Here is a 6,684-nt window from a genome sequence, read left to right on the forward strand (position 1 = left end):
ATAGCCACACCAATAGAAGAGTTTTAGGACGGTAACCCGGGTGGGGTGTTCTTTACTCAGAATATGTGCAACATCGGATCTATATAGCCATCGATACAATTCGTACACAAATGTGTCGTACGAAGAGAGAGACTTTTTTTCCTCTGGCAACATAACGGTAAGAGACATCCTTCCACACTCATAGGTTCCACTCCCTGGGGCTATGATATATATATATACATATAAATTCAAATTCGAAGCAACGGTCACAATTCTACTCTATATTTTTGCGGGTTATGTGTTCTTTCGTTCAATTTCTTTCATGCGTTCGTTCGATCTCTGTACACAGTCTTCACATAGGACAGACTCGTGTAGTACGCTTTCGTGGGTTAAACCCATCTCGTTTCATTTCAGGCGACGTCGGGAGCGCGTTGAAAATGTACCAGTGAAATCTCGATAGTTCTACGGATACGAATCGTCCCGAAAAAGATTTTGTCACCGCTTCGAAGCGGTGTTTCAGACGGGCGGACGTATATAAAACATATACGACACACGACACCGCCTTCCACACTCACGCTAGTTCGAACACGATTTCCATCTCTCTCGAAGACTGTTAGACGTACGTAAAATTTCTCAATATTCATAGGACCGCGACAAACGCCGACGAAGCGCCCATCATTCGCTCGTACGTATATAGGCAACAAGTGCCATCAACGCAAGCAGTTTATAAGTACGTAAACGACCCTCAGCCAGGCGTGGTCCAGGAATTGTATCCGTGGACCGCAATGTGCGTTCGAAATGTCGATGTTCATGTGTCCTGCAGTTCACACGTTGACGCGCAATTAGCTGCGTTCTTCATCGACCCACGAGCCAAGTGATCCACCGTTCAGGGTAATTTTTCCCTTTTATTCTCTCATATATATAATGTCTATTTGCTATCCACCACATTTTTGTGTTATATTTCGGAACAAGCCGATACCCGAAGAGCTCCAACCAGCGCGCGAAGGAGATTCGGGAGTCGTCGTACGACGACATAATTGTCCCTTAAAGAACGAGATATTTCCGTCGAAACCATATATATATATATGTACGAGCAAATCCAAAACCACTGTTTTCTTGCAAGTTCGACGGTCGGAGCGAATAGAACATTGAAAAGCCTTCTATCGAAGAAACACAGAGAGTATATCACCTCCAAAAACGACGGGGATATGGATATTCAAACTGGACAATTATCAACCCGATACTGGATTCGAAAAGTTTCTCTCTCCTTTCGTCGTTATTTACACCGGACGGACTCACGGCCGGCTCTAGCTGGGTGTCATATATATATACGTCCCACGCTCATGCTGCCACTAGCGCGCAACAGAGTAGGGTGTCAATGACAACGACACAGCATTGAAACGAGCTACACAAGCCGGTCTCTCTTGATACCAATGTAAACGAGCATTAAGTTATCTTCAGACTGCCCGATATTTTCGTCCTTTGGACTTTCCCAACGATTCCTTTTTTTCTTTTTTTTTTTACACCACAGCGAAGACTTGAGGAAGCGTGATTAGCACGCTCGCATCCCTCCCTGTCCTACTACAACTGTGTGTGTGTGTGTAAAGAAAGAAAAAAGAATACATTGGCTTTCTCTCTATCGAGAAGATGGCCTACGCAACGCAGATCAAAGGCCTAATACGTGTAATATAATACGCGTCTGGCCGTGTATAAATCACGCACGAATGATCTGGTCGGGCCCAACTCTTCTCGTACGCTTATTTTTCCGTGTTGGGGCACTATCATAAAATCACACAAACCCCAACACGTGTGTGTCTTGGAAGGAAGATGGCCTACGCAACGCAGATCAAAGGCCTAATACGTGTAGTACACACGTCTGCCGTGTAAATCACGCACGAATGATCTGGTCGGGCCCAACTCTTCTCCACCACACCACATCCCAACTTTGTACATTTTTATATATTTTTGTGCGTTGGGGCACCTTCATAATCACAAACCCCAACAACACATATATCTCTCTCTCTTTGAAAGATTTGTTGTGGCCTACGCAACGCAGATCAAAGGCCTAATACGTGTAGTACACACGTCTGGCCGTGTAAATCACGCACGAATGATCTGGCGGGCTCAACAATATCTTTTTTTTTTATATGAATTCTTATCCACAAACTAATCGAATTCATTTTCTCTCCTCCTCTCCTCTCTCTTTGAGATATATTGGAACATTGTAATGATCCTTCCGCAGGTTCACCTACGGAAACCTTGTTACGACTTTTACTTCCTCTAAATAATCAAGTTTGGTCATCTTCCCGGCATCATCGGCAATGCCGAAACATTGCCGCGCACCAGTCCGAAGACCTCACTAAATCATTCAATCGGTAGTAGCGACGGGCGGTGTGTACAAAGGGCAGGGACGTAATCAACGCGAGCTTATGACTCGCGCTTACTGGGAATTCCTCGTTCATGGGGAATAATTGCAAGCCCCAATCCCTAGCACGAAGGAGGTTCAGCGGGTTACCCGGGCCTTTCGGCCAGGGAACACACGCTGATTCCTTCAGTGTAGCGCGCGTGCGGCCCAGAACATCTAAGGGCATCACAGACCTGTTATTGCTCAATCTCGTGCGGCTAGAAGCCGCCTGTCCCTCTAAGAAGATTTGTTTGTACGTTGGTAGTAAAAACCCCACCGGCAGAAGCCGAGAGCCTTCGAGATACCATAATTACGTCTATTTAGCAGGCTAGAGTCTCGTTCGTTATCGGAATTAACCAGACAAATCGCTCCACCAACTAAGAACGGCCATGCACCACCACCCACCGAATCAAGAAAGAGCTATCAATCTGTCAATCCTTCCGGTGTCCGGGCCTGGTGAGGTTTCCCGTGTTGAGTCAAATTAAGCCGCAGGCTCCACTCCTGGTGGTGCCCTTCCGTCAATTCCTTTAAGTTTCAGCTTTGCAACCATACTTCCCCCGGAACCCAAAAGCTTTGGTTTCCCGGAAGCTGCCCGCCGAGTCATCGTAGGAACTTCGGCGGATCGCTAGCTGGCATCGTTTATGGTTAGAACTAGGGCGGTATCTGATCGCCTTCGAACCTCTAACTTTCGTTCTTGATTAATGAAAACATTTTTGGCAAATGCTTTCGCTTCTGTCCGTCTTGCGACGATCCAAGAATTTCACCTCTAACGTCGCAATACGAATGCCCCCATCTGTCTCTATTAATCATTACCTCGGGGTTCCGAAAACCAACAAAATAGAACCGAGGTCCTATTCCATTATTCCATGCACACAGTATTCAGGCGAAGGTAGCCTGCTTTGAGCACTCTAATTTGTTCAAAGTAAACGTACCGGCCCACCTCGACACTCAGTGAAGAGCACCGCGATGGGATATTAGTTGGACCGCCCCGTGAAGAGCAAAGCCCACCGGTAGGACGTACCACATAATGCCAGTTAAACACCGCGAGCGATGAACCGACACTGTGACACACAGATTCAACTACGAGCTTTTTAACCGCAACAACTTTAATATACGCTATTGGAGCTGGAATTACCGCGGCTGCTGGCACCAGACTTGCCCTCCAATGGATCCTCGTTAAAGGATTTAAAGTGTACTTATTCCGATTACGGGGCCTCGGATGAGTCCCGTATCGTTATTTTTCGTCACTACCTCCCCGTGCCGGGAGTGGGTAATTTGCGCGCCTGCTGCCTTCCTTGGATGTGGTAGCCGTTTCTCAGGCTCCCTCTCCGGAATCGAACCCTGATTCCCCGTTACCCGTTACAACCATGGTAGGCGCAGAACCTACCATCGACAGTTGATAAGGCAGACATTTGAAAGATGCGTCGCCGGTGCTATAAGACCATGCGATCAGCACAAAGTTATTCAGAGTCACCAAAGCAAACGATGGACGAGTGTAAACACCCGCCACCGATTGGTTTTGATCTAATAAAAGCGTTCCTACCATCTCTGGTCGGAACTCTGTTTTGCATGTATTAGCTCTAGAATTACCACAGTTATCCAAGTAAATTTTAGTACGATCTAAGAAACCATAACTGATTTAATGAGCCATTCGCGGTTTCACCTTAATACGGCATGTACTGAGACATGCATGGCTTAATCTTTGAGACAAGCATATGACTACTGGCAGGATCAACCAGGGAACTATACAATATGTATATATAAAATGGACAAAATTTAAATCCTTTTCCATCGTCGCCTGTTTCATATATATATGTCAGGTCGACACACCACTTTTCTCTTTCAAATATGTACAAGTTTTGCCACATTCCGCGCTTGTAACATATCTTCTTTAACGCTCAATTTCTTTCATTTTTCTACCATACAGATATTTTACCGTACGCCCAAAAACGTACGTATTATATTTTTGTTCTATCATAAAATCACATTTTTCTACGTACGCCAGCTTCGTACGTTTCTATCTTTGCCTTCATAAAATCACAAGATAATTTTATCTTCAAGAGTCTCGCTATTAACATCTTGTAAGATAAATGTACGTCCCAGCTAAAACGTACAAATACTTCAAGTTAAGTAATAATATATCATCGCTATTGACAAATTTTTAAGATCCAAGACACAGTTCTCTCTATATGTTTTAATATTTTTTATGTACTCAAATATATTCAAAGGAAAAAGTACATGGGTGATGCCATAGTCGTGGAAGCGCGTACGCTCACGCTGATCTTCTGACCGCCGGAAGCACGAAACCTCTGATCTGGGCAAAATCGGCAAGCCGAGGAAGAACGGACAGGACACATGCTGGACTGGCGAGAAAGCGTGTTCTTCCGCTCGCGCTAGGCATTTCGATTTCTGACACCTCTTGATTTAAAAAATCAGTTTTTTGATAGTTTTCTCTCTCCACTGGGCTATTCATTTTAGCCACAGTTTTCAATTGGTACGATTTGCTTCCAAATCTTACAGATGCATTTTAAAAAATTTTTCCATCGCTCGGACAGAAGAGTCGATTGCTCAGTGAGTACGAGTATACATACAAAGTGCATACGGGTAACCAACCCCGTAGGGCTTGCCACATATGGGCCATTCGGTCAAAGACACCGACCCGTGGCCACGCTGTGTGGAGAAAAGTCCGTAACGTAAACGGCACGAAACAGTCAGGACCGAAGCCCCGAAGGAGCTCTGAGACAGCTTCTCGACCGAGATCGTAGAATTGGCCCAAAACCCGCTCTGCTCCGTCCGCCTCGCACGGACCGTGTATCTCTTATAGATACCGAACGGCCGGCAAGGACGCCGGCGCCGCCGGCCGAATAGCACGCGCGCTTATGAGTGTAAACCGCCGCGGCAACAGACCGCCCGGCCGTGCTGTTGTAACATAGCGCGTGAACGAACGAAAAAAAAATTTATAGTAAACATTAAAATAAATTACATTACCGTAAACTAGACAAAAAATTACACATTTTTTCCCAATATGAAAATTTTCACAAACTTTTCAAAGTCCCATCGCATCGAGTAAACTTTTTTAATAACGCTTCCGCACGATTCTAAATGCTTAATCCATATGTGAAATCGTTCACTGATCACGAATATCGTATTTAAAAAAATTACAAAAATTTATTTTTCAAAATAATCAAAAAAAACCGAAAAATCACAAGAGTAAAGTACCATTATTTTAAACAATATGTCGTTCTAAATGCTTAATCCCTATGTAAAAAAGTTATCTAAGCAAGAATATGTAATTGAAAAAAATTAGAAAAATTTATTTTAGCCGTAAATCGAAAATAATGGGGACACCGGAGCTGTTCGAAGCGCCGAGACGCGCCGCGTACGCCCGAATATTTTCAAAGTCCCAACGTACCGATCAAGAGTAAAGTACCATTTTCCTACATTAGATTTCGTTCTAAATGCTTAATCCCTATGTAAAAACGTTAGTTAAGCAAGAATATCGTATTTTTAAAAAAATCTAATGATAGGATTTTCCAGAAAATTGAAAAAACCGAAAAATGTCAAGAGTAAAGTGCCATTTTCTGACATTAGATTTCGTTCTAAATGCTTAATCCCTATGTAGAAACGTTAGTTAAGCAAGAATATCGTATTTTTAAAAAAATCTAATGATAGGATTCTTCAGAAAATTGAAAAAACCGTAAAATGTCAAGAGTAAAGTGCCCTTACTTTAAACAATGTATCGTTCTAAATGCTTAATCCCTATGTAAAAAAGTTATTTAAGCAGGAATATGTTATTGAAAAAAATTAGAAAAATTTATTTTAGCCGTAAATCGAAAATAATGGATCGAGCGAATCGGTCGATTGCGCCGAGACGCGCTATGATGCAACAGACGAGCGATTGGAACGCCCGAATATTTTCAAAGTCCCAACGTACCGATCAAGAGTAAAGTACCATTTTCCTACATTAGATTTCGTTCTAAATGCTTAATCCCTATGTAAAAACGTTAGTTAAGCAAGAATATCGTATTTTTAAAAAAATCTAATGATAGGATTTTCCAGAAAAATGAAAAAACCGAAAAATGTCAAGAGTAAAGTGCCATTTTCTGACATTAGATTTCGTTCTAAATGCTTAATCCCTATGTAGAAACGTTAGTTAAGCAAGAATATCGTATTTTTAAAAAAATCTAATGATAGGATTTTTCAGAAAATTGAAAAAACCGTAAAATGTCAAGAGTAAAGTGCCCTTACTTTAAACAATGTATCGTTCTAAATGCTTAATCCCTATGTAAAAAAGTTATTTA

The 6,684-nt window shown here is 42.7% G+C and overlaps 2 non-coding genes across 2 annotated transcripts; both read right to left on the reverse strand.

Annotated features, from left to right (window-relative positions):
- Positions 1 to 718: 718 nt before the first annotated feature.
- On the reverse strand, positions 719 to 873 carry LOC143261391 (5.8S ribosomal RNA). The gene has a single exon (XR_013035525.1). It is a non-coding gene; the product is annotated as a 5.8S ribosomal RNA (ribosomal RNA).
- Positions 874 to 2,204: 1,331 nt separating this feature from the next.
- Positions 2,205 to 4,125, reverse strand: LOC143261429 (small subunit ribosomal RNA). Its single transcript, XR_013035557.1, has one exon. It is a non-coding gene; the product is annotated as a small subunit ribosomal RNA (ribosomal RNA).
- Positions 4,126 to 6,684: the final 2,559 nt, after the last annotated feature.

Source organism: Megalopta genalis, unplaced genomic scaffold (assembly GCF_051020955.1).
Source record: "Megalopta genalis isolate 19385.01 unplaced genomic scaffold, iyMegGena1_principal scaffold0051, whole genome shotgun sequence".
Classification (NCBI taxonomy): Eukaryota; Metazoa; Arthropoda; class Insecta; order Hymenoptera; family Halictidae; genus Megalopta; species Megalopta genalis.